The following is a 14,562-nucleotide window of genomic DNA, read 5'->3' on the forward strand; positions in this document are numbered from 1 at the left end:
ATTTTTTATTTACCAGATAAGTAAGTTACTTAGGGATCACCTTGATTCTCCCAAGTCTTGTTTTTAAGCTTTCTTAAGGTTGGTATGCATTAGCTTTTAGCCTAGCACTAGTTTAGATCTCCTACTAAGGTGTGAACTTTCTGAGGTCTCTACTCAATGCCCCACATATTTAACAAGGTATTTCTACTCCAGCTGGTTGGAATTCAAACACCTCCCAGCACAGTGTGAATTTTTCCAGTTTATATATATATATATATATATAATTCTCAGAATTTTTCCATTTATAAATCCCAGGAAGTTTTTCTTTTTCACCTCATGTAGCACACATGCATCTATGTCCATGTAATTATAAGCTAATAAACCTTTCATTTAAAAAGGTTTAAATGTATATCTTCAGGAGCAGGAAGATCGACAAGAAACTGGGGGAAATGTATCTGACCCTAAAGTCTGACCCTTTTGGAGAAGACAATTTCATGGGATGGATGGTGGCAACCATCAACAGGAAAAGGAAGCAAGCTGAGCTTTCTGGGGACCATAGCAAGAAGAAGAAAACAGAGATGGCTTAGATCTCACAACTGATCGTTAAGTCTAATCAAACAAAAAGATCCGTCTGAGGTTTCTCAGTACCACTTGTGGGCAATTTCAAGATGATTGTCTGGGACTTGAGGTACAGTGGGATGATGGGACATCACTTTTTTCTGGAAAAACAGGGGTTAGAACCATAGCCTTGGCCTCATTATAATAAACTTAACCAATTACCTGAGCTTCTATATGCAAGCAGTTTTTGTGCTTAACCATGGATTAACCATGGACTAAGAACTTTCTTTGGTCTTGGATATTCTTTCAAAATGCATAATCCACTGGGCAACATTTCTCACCCAATATAATTATTCCTGGGCAGAGCATTATCAAAAGATATGAAGCCAGAAACTGGCGTTGAATATTCAAGTGAAAGGATTCAGCTATGTAGTAACCCAAAAATAAACAAAGGAACCAGTCTAAAATACATTAAGCATTTAGATGGGCCCTTCTTTGTTGATAATCAAGGTAGATTAAGCTTCATCCTGAATTATTGATATTAATGGTCTACTGTGAGCAAGATGATCTCTAAGGTACTCTGTAATTGTGAAATATTATTCTGTCTTATCTATCAAACATAACTCATGCCTTATCACTACATGTGTTTTACAGACTACATTTCTGTCTTTTCCTACTAAAAGTAAACATTTCAACTGTTGTCATCATCCAAAGGTGCCACCACTTTTATTTGTTTACCGGATCATAAGATGATACTGGCCCATTACCCTTGACCTAGTCAGACCTCTACTAAAGACTTAATTATACTATTTAGGATGCATTTCCTTGCTGCTTTGTGCAGGTGGCTTTCTCATTGTTGCATAGACAGTGATGGGAACATCAGTTATTGTCAGGCAATGACTTCCAGGGCATCTTCGTAGTTGCCTGAATGAAAGAGCAAATGATATGTAGTTAGATACTAAAAAGGAAACTTTTTCAGAGCACCAAAGTTTGAGTGTATATTCAACTGCTTTAAGTCATTTTGATATTTTTAAATGTCACAAAATAACTATAACACAGTGTCACTGATGAGGCAGACATTTTAGACTTATGTTGCAAAGAAATTGTGGTTGTTGCCATACATTTAATCACAGGAAATTAATAAAGATAACCGTCCAGATGTTCATTTTGAAAGGTATGCAGTGATTGCTACATGGAAAAAAAAATGGGGAGAGCTTACAATTGTAAACACAAGTGATAATACCACTGCAATTCATACGTGTATGCACCTTAAAATCACCTCGGTTGAGTGATTTAAAAGCTAGAATATTTTTGGAAAAATATAAAACCGAACATACTATTCCACATACTGATCAAATGTTGACAGAATCTCAGGTTTAAAGGAGCTCTTAAATGACATCTAGTCCAAAAATATTTCTAGTGCCTGAATTTCCTTTCCAACATTCCCTTCGATAATCACCCAACCTTAGCCATTTCTAAAGACAAGTGCTCAGTATTCCCAAAGTAGCCTACTCTATCCTCGAAGAACTTTGGTTTTTAAAGTACCTACCTTATTAAGCTTAAACCTGTGTTCTAAAAATTTCTAAGCCGTGAGGAATCTAACAATGTAGTATTTGGCGTTTTGCTACGGTAAATAGCAGAAAAGCGAAACAAACCCTACTTGTTACAGTTTTCTTCAATTTTGCAAAAATGATTTTGTTTTATTGAATCTCCATAATCTATATCACTCTCTTTCTGTCAAAAGTCAAATCGAAGTCAAAGTGACACTAAATTGGAGGTCTGAGTCCTCTTCATATTTGTAGCCTCAGGCCTGGCCCAGTGCCCTGAACGTAACAGCACTGAAGGTTTGCTTGTTTAATTGAATGCTATAGCTAATCTTGGAACTATCAACAAAAAAAAAAACTAGCTAAAATTTATGAAAAGAAAGAAAAATTGGTCTGTCGTTAAGACTTACAGAGGTACAAAATACAGACTCTGTGCTAAGAAAACCTGGAATCTACAATACTAATTTAATAACAGCAATGTTCGCTAATACTAATTGAATAACAGCAATCTTCCCAGGCTTTTTTCTTGCTAATATTGATCATCAGCTAAAGTTGGTATCGATGACAGCTAGTACACATTTCCTCAGTTGTCGGGATAAGAAGACCTCACCTGGTTGGTGACATCTCTTTCCCGTTACAGGCAGCCCCGGAGCTCATCCCAGGTTCTAGCCCAGTTGAAGAATCTCCTCCTTCCACTGGAAACCTTGGCTGCATCCCAAACCGAAAAGGCATAATTCACTGAAAACCTAGATTAGAAAGTTAAAATAATGGTGGGAAGGTGAGTTGTCTTCAAATAGTTCTTTGGAATTTTTAATGTTACTATGTTGTTACAGGCATAGAGAAACATTCTGAAAATGACATTTTTAAACACCTGTAAAAGCGTGTAAATATTGTATGACACACCACTTCCCTATATACAATTTTAAGTCTCACAACAAATATAAAATAGCCACTACACGGTAAAAGTAAGTTGTGCCCTATAGTTACCATGACTGAAGTCCATTTCTGCTGTGTGACAAAAATCCAGTTTGCCTTTAAATGGTTTCTGCAATCAACAAGCTTGAGCCTGCACTCCACCCCCCACCGCCTCTCTGCCTCTCTAAGCCCTTGTCTTCCTTTGAAGTACAGCTGAGTTTCACATCCGCCAAGATATCTTCAGCTAGTCCTGCTGTTCCTGGTGGTCACTCCCCCTGCCTCTCTACAACTACAGTGCATTAGTTAAGAAAGTCCCTGGGGAGAGTTGGACTGACTATGTCACTTTAGGCAAGGTGCTTAGCCGAGTATGTTTCTCAAGGATAAATTGGGAATAATAATAGTATCTACTTCCAAGGTAATAGTGAGGATTAAATAAGATAATACATGCAAAGTGCAGTGCCTAATACATAGTGCTCAGTAAATGTTAACTATTATACTCAGCAGATGCTACTGAGCACTACTAAATATATATATAATAATGTAATGCATATGTGAGATGTATACGATCTGTATGATATACCTACACACACAGAGCTATATAAAATAAGCCCCTTACTGCCTACTGTTGCCTCTGCTTGGAACTCTTACCCACCCTACTGCCCCACCCTTTCCCTGTTAGGGTTGACTCATTCATTAAGTCTGAAGTTACATTGCACTTTTCTCGGAGCAGCCTTCCATAACCCCCATGATATAAGTTTTCGCAGCAGTCTTTATTCTTCTTTGTAACAGTTCTCATCACTTTAATTCAAGAGATCTTAACCGTGACACTACTGACACTTGGGGCCAGATAATTTTTTGTCGGGGAGGGAGGAGGCCATCCTGGGCATTGTAGGATGCTACACGGCATGCAAGGCCTGATCCACTACATGCCAATAACAGCCCTCCTCCAAACTTGTGACAGTCAAAAATGTCTCCAGACATCGTAAATGTTCCCTCGTAGGGGAGGGAACTTGTCCCCTGTTGAGAGCTGGTGTCCCAATTTTTTGTAAATGTTTTTGCTTGTTCGTTGTCCCCCCATGCCCATTCCACGTCTGTCTTTGTCACCACTGACTGAATCCTCAATACCTAGAACAGTGCCTGGCACACAGTGGGTAATTAATCATTCTAACTTGTACAAATTAGCATGTCTTCAACAAACGACAGGAAAAATGAAAACTGTCATAACTGTTTCTTATGCCTAGTACAGTAGTCTATGCCTAATAAGTAATGTTTATTGTGGTAATAATAAAACTAATTAGTTTAGAATTTTAAATAGTATATAATGGTTTTTATAGACTGTGTCAATTATCAAGGAAAAAATTGTTATGCTCAATGATAAGCTAGTAAAACCATAGTAAAATCTATGGTTTCGTATATTTATCCCTCTTATGTAGGTATTAATTTTTAGCTAACTTGATCAATGATAATAGACTTACCAAAATAGGCCGAGTCTGATTCCTGTAGAGGTGAATAAATCAATTGCTTCTACTGACCTTCCACAGAAGGCTGGAAATGCCAAAGGAATGATCATCAAATGTCCCAGTGACACCCAGAAATTATGACATCAGAAGATTCTTTTACATAGTTTCCTACCTACTAAAGAATAAAATGTCACAATTCATAGCTCCAGCAACAAGCTGCAACCTAGCTAAAAATCCAGCATCTCTACAGTTTGTTTGACGGTTTACTCTCATTGTCAGTGCCTTATTTTATTTTCCAATATTAAATATTTTAATCAATGATTGAATTTATCTATATTTATTCTAGACCTATAGTCTAATCAGTGTGAACAAAATCACACAAGTTTCTCCTCACTTTATATCCCATTTACCTCATTATCTTTATCTCCCAGACTTTTCCTTAACTAATAACCCAAATTAATCCAATCTGCTTAGGTCCTCATCCCACTCCGAAGGCCTCAAACTGCACCTTTACGGATTTCTCTATAGCTCTTCCAACATGGGATTCTGTACACCCTCTAATGCCTGCACTACTTCTTCTTTCCTGTTTCCTCAAATGAGTCTGGAAATTCCCAAATGGCAGGGATAACGACAATTGAGAAAGGAAGAATACATCTTGTACTGTCCTCTCCATTTGGTTCCCTGGTCCCTGAGGTTCTCCTCTGTCCATACCATCTTCGCCAAAGGAATGGTGATCAGATGTCCCAGTGACACCCAGACATTACGTCAAAGGTACTTTCGCATAGTTTCCTACCTGCTAAAGGATAAAATGTCTCGGGTCATGGCTCCAGCAACAAGTGGAAAATTGTCTTCTGGACTGCCTTCCCTCTCCCATTTCTACATCAACAACTTACCCCACCGACTGTAACACTTAAGTTTAGCCCTTAAGCCAGAACATTACTCTTCGGCAACGAATTTTTTTCAACATTCGTAGATGACTGAACTATTCAATGCTACTGAGCATTTTTTACATTCAATGAAAAATCTTTTTCACTATCTACATTTTATGCTAAGTTCCCACTGTTGTTTTGCATATGCTTTATTTATTGGGAATTGGCATTTTACATAATTAAGTTGATGTTAGACAGAATTTTGCCTCTACATTCTTTTTGTTACTAAGGTGCTGTGAATAGTTGATCACAATTTTAGCTCGGAGAAACCATTTAACCAACTGTGTCATAGTCAGATGAAGTAAAATATTTGCTGGCCACTGTTAGCCAATGTCTCATTAGGACCGAAACATCTGATCCTTAGGATGGCAAAATTTTTAAATAATTTATATTTTTTAGTGGAGATGGCAGTGGGAAAATGATGGCTTTTGCATCAGAATTAGGTTTGAATTTTAACACTACGTTAGCTCTGAGACTTGGTGCAAATCACCACAAATTTGTCTGTAAAATGGTATTGGTTAATTAATCAGGGGCCAGACCAGTGGCATAGCAGTTAAGTTTGTGTGCTCTGCTTCAGTGGCCTGGGGTTCACAGGTTCAGATCCTGAGCGCAGACGTACGCACCACTTATCAAGCCACGCTGAGGTGGCGTCCCACATAGAAAAACCAAAAGGACCTACAACCAGGATATACAACTGTGTACTGGGGCTTTGGGGAGAAAAAAAAAAAAGAGGAAGATTGGCAATAGATGTTAGCTCAGGATCAATCTTCCTCACCAAAAACAAACAAACAAACAAAAAACCCATACCTTAAAAAAAGAAAAGAGAAAAAAAAATCAGTCAGGACAAGTTCTCTTGTCTTTTTGTATAATTCTTGAAATCAGAATGTTGAGGCATTGATTTCACTTTTTAGTCACTGATATGTCTTTAAACTACAAAGTAAAGTATCTGCATGTGGAATATTCTTAAATTCCTCTTACTTACCATTATTTTTAACTAGTTTATTCGACACAAGTCGTGCCAAGCTTCATTTTTTAGTAGGGGTGATACAATGAAACAAACCAAATAGCAGGCTTAATGATGAAACTTTCCAGGACTAGAGTAATACATCAGAAGACAAAACGAGCTTGACTCTCCAGCAGATCAGAGAAATGGGTGAATGAGTGAAGTAAAAATGGTGGGAAAAAAAAAAAAGATGGTGAAATCTCTAAATACTCTCTCTTAATTCTCATAAGCCCAAGAATAGTGGTCTTTCAATCCTGAGCATATTGATTCATGAGATGCAGAAAAGGAGTGATGTTTGAACTGGGCATATCCTAATAAAATAGATCCATTATTAGAACTAATTCATTCATACAGCAAATATTTGCTGAGAATCCACCATGAGCCAGGCATGTGTTAGGTGCTGAAGATAAAATATTGAGGAAAACAAACACAGTGTCTGTCCTAGTGGAGTTTACAGGTTAGGGTAGGGTCATGTCCTAGACTAGGATATCAAACCTAAATCTAAAGGATGAGTAGGCATTAACAAGGTGGAAATGGGTGGGGAGCAAAGACATTGAGACAGCTGGGAAGGGGTCAAACAGAGGAAACAGCATGTACAAAGTTCATGTGCCAGTAGAGAGGACAACAGAAGATCTGAAAGACCAGTATAACCACAGTAGAGAAATATTTTAAAAATTCGGGTCAGAGAGAGTTCAAATCACGCAGGAACGTGAACTCAAGTTAAAGGTTTTAGACTTTATCCTTTGAGCAAGGGAGCCCACAAGAGGATTTTAATCTCTCAGGCACCATACTTAGGTTTCACTGATTTTTCTCCATTTTCTGCTTTCCATTTATTTGATTTCCACTCCATCTTTACTATTGCTTTCCTTCTCTTCACTTTGGGCTTACTTTGCTTTTCTTTTTCTAGTTTCTTAAAACGGAAGCTTAGGTCATTGATTTGAGATCTCTCTTCTTAATATAAATATTTAATTCTATAAATTTCCATTAAAGCATTACTTTAGCTTCATTCCACAAATTTTGAAATTTTGTCTTTTCTGTTTTTTCAGGCGGTGGGGAAGATTCGCTTTGAGCTAACATCTGTTGCCAATCAGCCTCTCTTTCTTTTTTATCCCCAAAGCCCCAGTACATAGTTGTATATTCTGGTTGTAACTCTTTCTAGTTCTTCTATGTGAGCCGCTGCCACAGCATGGATACTAACAGATGAGTGGTGGGGTTCTGTGCCCAAAACCCAAAACTGGACTGCCAAAGCAGAGAGCACTGAACTTTAACCACTAGGCCATCAGGGCTGGCTCAAAATTTTGTATTTTCATTTTCTTCAGTTAAAACTTCCCTTTTTTAAATTAAATGTTTTAATTAAATTAATTTCAGTTAAAAATATTCCAAATATTTGGGAATATTCCAGCTACTTTTCTGTTACTGATTTCTTAGATTCCGTTGTTGTCAGAGAAAATTCCTTGTATGATTTTAATTCTTTTAAATTTATTGAGACTTGTTTATGGCCAGAATATGAACTGTCTTGGTGCAACTTGAAATGAATGTGTATTCTGCTATTGTTCGGTGAAGTGTTTTATACATGTAATTAGTTGGTTAACAGAGTTGTTCAAGTCTTCTCCATTCTTACTGATTTTCTGTATACTTGTTTTTCAATTATTGAAATAACGATGTTGAAATCTCCAACTATAATTATGAATTTATCTGTTTCTCCTTTCTATTTTGCCTGCTTTTGCTTCACATATTTAGAAGCTCTGTAATTAGGTGCATAAGTATTTAGTAGTGTTATGTCCTCTTGATGGATTGACATCTTTATTATTTTGAAATATCCTTCTTTGTCCCTAGTAATATTCTTTGCTCTGCAATCTACTTTGTTTGAAATTTATATAGCTACTCTCTATTCATTAGCGTTAGTATAATGTATCTTTTCCTATCTTTTTACTTTTAACCAATTTGGTCATTATATTCAAAGTGAGTTTATTATACACAGTATATAGTTGAGTCTTGCTTTTTTTAATCTACTTTAATGAGCTCTGATTTTTAATTAGCGTGTTTAGATTATTTACATTTAATGTGATAGATATGATTGAATTTAAATCTGCCCTCTTGCTATTTGTATTCTATTTGTGCCATCAGTTCTTTGTTTCCTTTTTCTTCTTATTCTGTTCTTTTGGAACAACTGAGCATTTTTTTTTGAAAGATTGGCACCTGAGCTAACAACTGTTGCCAATCTTTTTTTTCTTCCTGCTTTTTCTCCCCCAAATCCCCCAGTACATAGTTGTATATTTTTTAGTTGTGGGTCCTTCTAGCTGTGGCATGTGGGACGCTGCCTCACCATGGCCTGATGAGCAGTGCCATGTCTGTGCCCAGGATCCAAACTGGCGAAACCCTGGGCCGCCAAAGCAGAGTGCACGAACTTAACCACTCAGCACGGGGCCGGCCCACAACTGAGCATTTTTATGAATCTATTTTACCTCCATTATTGGTTTATTGCTATAACTCTTTGTGTTTTGTTTTGTTTTTGATTACTTCAGGGTTTATAGTACATATCTTCAACTTTTCACAGTCTTCCTTCAAATGACATTATACCACTTCACATATACTATAAAAAACCTTATAAGTATATTCCATTCCCCTCTCCCATCCTGTATTATTTTGTTGTCATATATTTTACTTCTACATATATTATAAACCCCACAATACATTATTAGTTTTTCTTTAAACAATTATCTTTTTAAGAAATTTGAAAAGCAAGAGAAGTCTCTCATATTTACCCACATATTTATCACTTTTAGTGTTCTTTACCCAGATTTCCATCCAACATCATTTTCCTTTTGTCTAAAGGTTTTCATTCAACAGTTCTGGTCCACTGGTGATTAATTCATTCAGCTTTTGTATGTCTTTATTTCATCTTCATTTCTGAACAAAATTTTTGCTAGGTTTAGAATTCTAAGATGAGAGTTTTGTGTTTTTTTACTTTGAATGTTTTTCTCCACTGTTTTCTGGCTTGCATTGTTTCCATCAAGGCCTGCCGTTATTCTTATCTTTGTTCTTCTATGTGTAGTGTGTCTTTTTTCTCTGGGTGCTTTTAAGGTTTTCTCTTTATCACTGACAATAAGAAATTTGATTTTAATGTACTTGGTATAGTTTTCTCCCTGTTTCTTGTCTCTAAGGTTTATTGATCTTCTTGGGTCTGTAGGTTCATAATTTTTATCACATTTGGAAATTTCTCAGCCATTATTTCTTCAAGTATTTTTTGTTTCCTCCCTCTGGAACTCCAATTACATATATATAATCCTGTTGGAAGTTGTCCTACAGGACATTAATCCTGCTTTTTTTTATTATCTTTTTTCTTCTTTATTTTATTTTGTATAATTCTATTAATATGGTCACTTTAAGTTCATTTCTCTTTTGCAATGTCTAATCCACTCTTAATTCCATCCTGTGTGTTTTTCATCTTAGACAATGTATTTTTTATCTCAAGAAGTCTAATTTGGACTCAGCTTATGTAGCCACTGTCTTCCAAAAAATAATTGAACTGGAGACTGACATCAGCATCATGGCAGAGTGAGCTCTTCCCTTAGTCTCTCCGCACTAAGATACAATGAAAAGGACATTCATATACCAACAGAGGATATTCAAACAACACAAAAGATGTCTGAGAGATCCATGTAGACACACGTCTGAAGATGGGGGTGCTGGACCCCCCCCCAAGAGTCAATGGAAGGAGATAAGCAGATCTCCTCTCCCTTCCCCAGTGGCAGCAGGCAGCAACCTAGGATGCAGGACCTTGCACAGCAGCCAGTGTGCAACTCTAAGAGGAGAAGGGGAATAAGGTAGCTCTTTGCAGGAATGCTCTCATTTTTGGAGTTGTCTCTCAGCCCACTGGAATGCTCCACACCAAGGCAGCTAAGCTATCATGGGGGTGTCCCCTGCAAGCCAAGCAGCCCAGGCAGGCAGATAGTGAGTGCAGAGTGGGAGTGTATGGGATTGTGCACACGAAAGGAAGCACCCCTTCACCCCCTTCCACCTGGTGCTCCACCTCAGCCAGTCAGCCAGAGCAGGGGATCCCCACCTGAGCACCTGCACATATGTGTGTAAAGCAGCAGTGGCCAGGAGGCAAATGCAGACAGGTCCTGTCAGCACAGTTTCCAATGGACAGGCACAATTGCCAGGGGTCACAGTCAGCTGAGAAAACACAACTCCTGCCCCCCTCCAATGGCAGCAGGTGGAATCTGTGACCAGATACTACCACTATGTGACAGCAAAAGTCCACCCCATCAAACAGCATGAAGAAGTATATTAACGCTCCAGACCAGAGGAAAAAGACAAGTACCCAGAGGTCAATCCTGAAGTCACAGAAATTTACAATCTAAATGATAGAGAATTCAAAATAGTTATAAAGAAACTCAACAGGTTACAAGAAAACTCAGAAAGACAGTTCAATGAACTCAGGAATAAAATCAATGAACAGAGAGAATTCTTCACAAAATAGACTAAAACTATAAACAAGCACTCAGAAATGCTGGAGATGAAGAACACAATGAATGAGATAAAAATCTAGAATCCTTAAAAAAGAGAGCTGATATTACAGAAGTCTAATTTGGGTCTTTTATAGTTCTTTGCCTCTTCCTAGTCTGTTCATGCTTCCTTTTGCCTTTTGAACATATGGAGTATATTTATAAATTGTTTTAATATCCTTGTCTACTAATTCTTTCATGTGTGCCATTTCTTGGTGTGTTTTTACTGACTGATTTTTCATCTCATTATGGAGTGTATTTTCCTACATTTTTGCATATCTTGCAATTTTTGATTTGATGCCAGACATCGTGAACTTTACTTTGTTGAATGCTGGATTTTATTTTTAGTCCACTTAGTACTTTCAAGTTTGGGTCTGGGACAGTTATTTGGAAACTGTGGTCTCTTGGAGGCTTGACTTTATGCTTTCTTAGGCTCACTCAGAACAGCCTTTCATCGACAGCTAATTTGTCTCCACTGCTGAGGCAATACCTTTCTGTGTGCTCAACTCAATGCCCCCACCTATTACAAGGTTCCTCCACTCAAGATATTAGGAGTGAATTAGTTCCAGCCCTGTGTAAACCCCAGGAATTGTTCTGCCTGCTTCTTTCCAATGGTTCTTTCCTCAGTTTTGGGTAATTTCCACACATGCATGCACTGATCAGTATGCAGTTTAAGGCTCACATTAACCCCAGGAAGATCTCCAGAGCTTTCTCTGTATACTCACTCCTCTCTGGCATTGTGCCCTACAAATTCTGGCTGCACTGGTCCCCCAGAATTCTCAACTTTGTCTCCCCAGCTCAGGGTGGCCACTGGGCTGTGTTTGGGCTCTATTCATTAGAAAGAAGTCATTATGTTCAGCCCTAGACTCTATAAAGGATAGAATTACACAAAAATAGGAGGCAGAGATCATTGGGGGACCTCTTAGAGGATGCCTACCACAGACGCTGTATTCTGATGTCATGTCTGACAATGCTTGTGAAGTACTTACAAAAGTTTTTCCTCAAATATTTCTGGCTTTATTTTTTCCAGAAATTGTAATTCCTAACCCCTTTATGATCACTTAGAGCCCACGTGCCTAATTTTGGCCAGAGAGTTAACAGCAGCCATTAACTGCAGTGCAAGACCCTCCTGAGCTATTTTTCTCTCTGCCACAAAACCCAGGAATGTACCAAATAGCAGCAGTTCAACAGCCTGGGTACCAGAGTGAGGATAACATAAAGCATAGCCACCAGACATCCCCCAGTGGATATGAATCATGTGCAAAAAACAAACTCAGTTGTTTTACACCACTGAGATTTGGGGGTTGGTTGTTACCACAGCAAAATAAAATTTATGCTGATTTGTCCAGACTCATGTACTTCCATAACAAAAACCTAAAATTTAAGTCACTAGCATACTGGTCAAGCAGGAAGTGACAAGGAAATTGTTATTGGAAGCTGAAAAACTGCATATCTATACTATTCAGTGGCAAACATACTAGAAAAACCTTTGGAAAACTGTGAAACCTAGAAGGCAGATAATTTACTAATGAACTTGAATGCTAGGTGAAGAGGTTCAAAGACAATGTTAATGACACATTGGTTGCTGCTGGTTGTGGCTGTTTGTCAAGTTACATGAGAAAGAGATGCATTCAGAAATGGTAGAGTGCAAGTAGGAATAAAACTGGACAGAGTACCCACAAATTCAAATTATACTTAAATGACAACTTGGTAAACTATACAAATACACTTTTCTTGGAACACATTTTATTCCCCCTCAGAACTTTGCAGTGTTTTTTCAATGCCTTCCAGTACTGATTGTGCTATAGATGAGTCCAAGGGAGACTGTTTTTCTCCAAATACATCCCCCTTTTTGCTTCTTGCCTGGGTACCTAAAGAATTCTTTTTTTATTCTGAAAATTAAATACCTTAACCTGGTTACATACTTTAGTGTTGACTGTTTTATACAAATTTTTCCATGGAACATGACATATCCTTTTAATCTATAAATTTTTCTTCCTTTTTAATTTTTTTTATAACGGTAAGTACATTTCTTCTTGCATTTGCTGTGTTCTCTATTTCAGGGACACATTAATCTTATTGAACCATCTTTGTTTCTTCCATATATATTATCTTCTAAGAGTTTTAATACTTTTGTCCTTTGCCTCAGTGTTCTCTGTGATTATCTCATGCTTTTCCTCTACATCAGTAATTTGACTTTCAGCTCTCTAGTCTGTTTCCTCATGCTTCTAATTATTTATTAGACCTTTAAAGTGGTTTTTTCATCTTTAATTTCCTTGGCTCTTTTATCTCCATTTTAGTTGATTTAGGAATTAAATATTCACTGACTACGTATAGTATACCAGGCCAGGTTCTAGGTACTAGGGATATAGTAGTGAACAAAACAAGCAGGACTCAGCTGTCACAGAGCTTGCTTCTCAATACATTATTGTAGCATCTTGGCTTTGAGTTCCTGCATTGCTGAATTCATATTCTTAAGTTTCTCTGAAACACAAAGAACATATGATGGATTTTCTCTTTTTCCTCTTAGGTTAGGCTTTAGCCAGGTCATGTACTTCATCCATCTTTTGCATGCTATTCTCCTTACATCCTTTTACAGTAGTAGTCTGCATGATTCTCAATGATTTTTTTCTCTTGCTCATATTTAATATATGAAATTCTGTCCAATACATTAGCTTGGTATGTTAGTCAGCTATTGCTCCAATACTATTGCACCCCAAATCTCAGCAGCTTCAACCACAAACGTTTTTCTCACTCTTAAGACTGTGGATAGCCTGCTTTTCATCTGATCTCCGCTTGCCTCACCTGGGTTTGACTAGGATCAGCAAGACTCCACATTTCGATTGAGATTCAGATTCAGATTCAGATCTGGTCCACAAGGCTTCATTATTTTGGGAAGAGCAGCCACCTGAGGCAGGTTTTCTCAGGAAAAACAGCAAAGTCCAAGAGGCAAAAGCATGCAAGCATATCTAAAACCCCTGCTTGTTTCATACCTAACATCATTCCATTGGCCAAGACAAGCCACATGACCAAGCCCAGCATCAATGGGGCAAAGATGTATACTCTGCCTACTCTACTAGACCAGGAAGTACTGCACAGCCATGTGTGGAGGGAGAGAGTGAAGAATCCAGAATAATAATCCAATCTACCATACTCCGCTATTACGTGGGTAAATTCTTCTTGACTTCTTTCCTACTTATCTGAAACCTATTCTTCCACTTATACCTAGACTTTGAAAGGTAAGTCACATTTTCTTTTTCATTGTGTTTGTATCAGTGGAGGTATATTAGAGAGAATGCCATTAGGGCTATGTGCAGCTTTCCAGGATGGTCTGGGTTCTGCTTGTTCTTCTGAGAGTTTGTTGAAAATCTCACATGAGGTCTCAGTCCATCTAATTACGAGTGCATTCAACTCCAGGATATGCTCAGATTTATGACTTCAATGTGGTCTCTTGGAAAATATAAACTCTAAAAAGTTCTCCTGCCTCTGTTGATGTCCTGAAGTGGCCAGTATGTAAGGTTCTACCTTGACGTTTTTTTTTCCTCTGAGGAAGATTGGCCCTGAGCTAACATCTGTGCCAATCTTCCTCCACTTTATAAGTGGGTCGCTGCCTCACCATGGTTGACAAGTGGTGTAGGTCCGCACCCAGGATCCAAACCCATG

This window comes from Equus quagga, chromosome 11 (genome assembly GCF_021613505.1).
Source record: "Equus quagga isolate Etosha38 chromosome 11, UCLA_HA_Equagga_1.0, whole genome shotgun sequence".
NCBI lineage: Eukaryota > Metazoa > Chordata > Mammalia > Perissodactyla > Equidae > Equus > Equus quagga.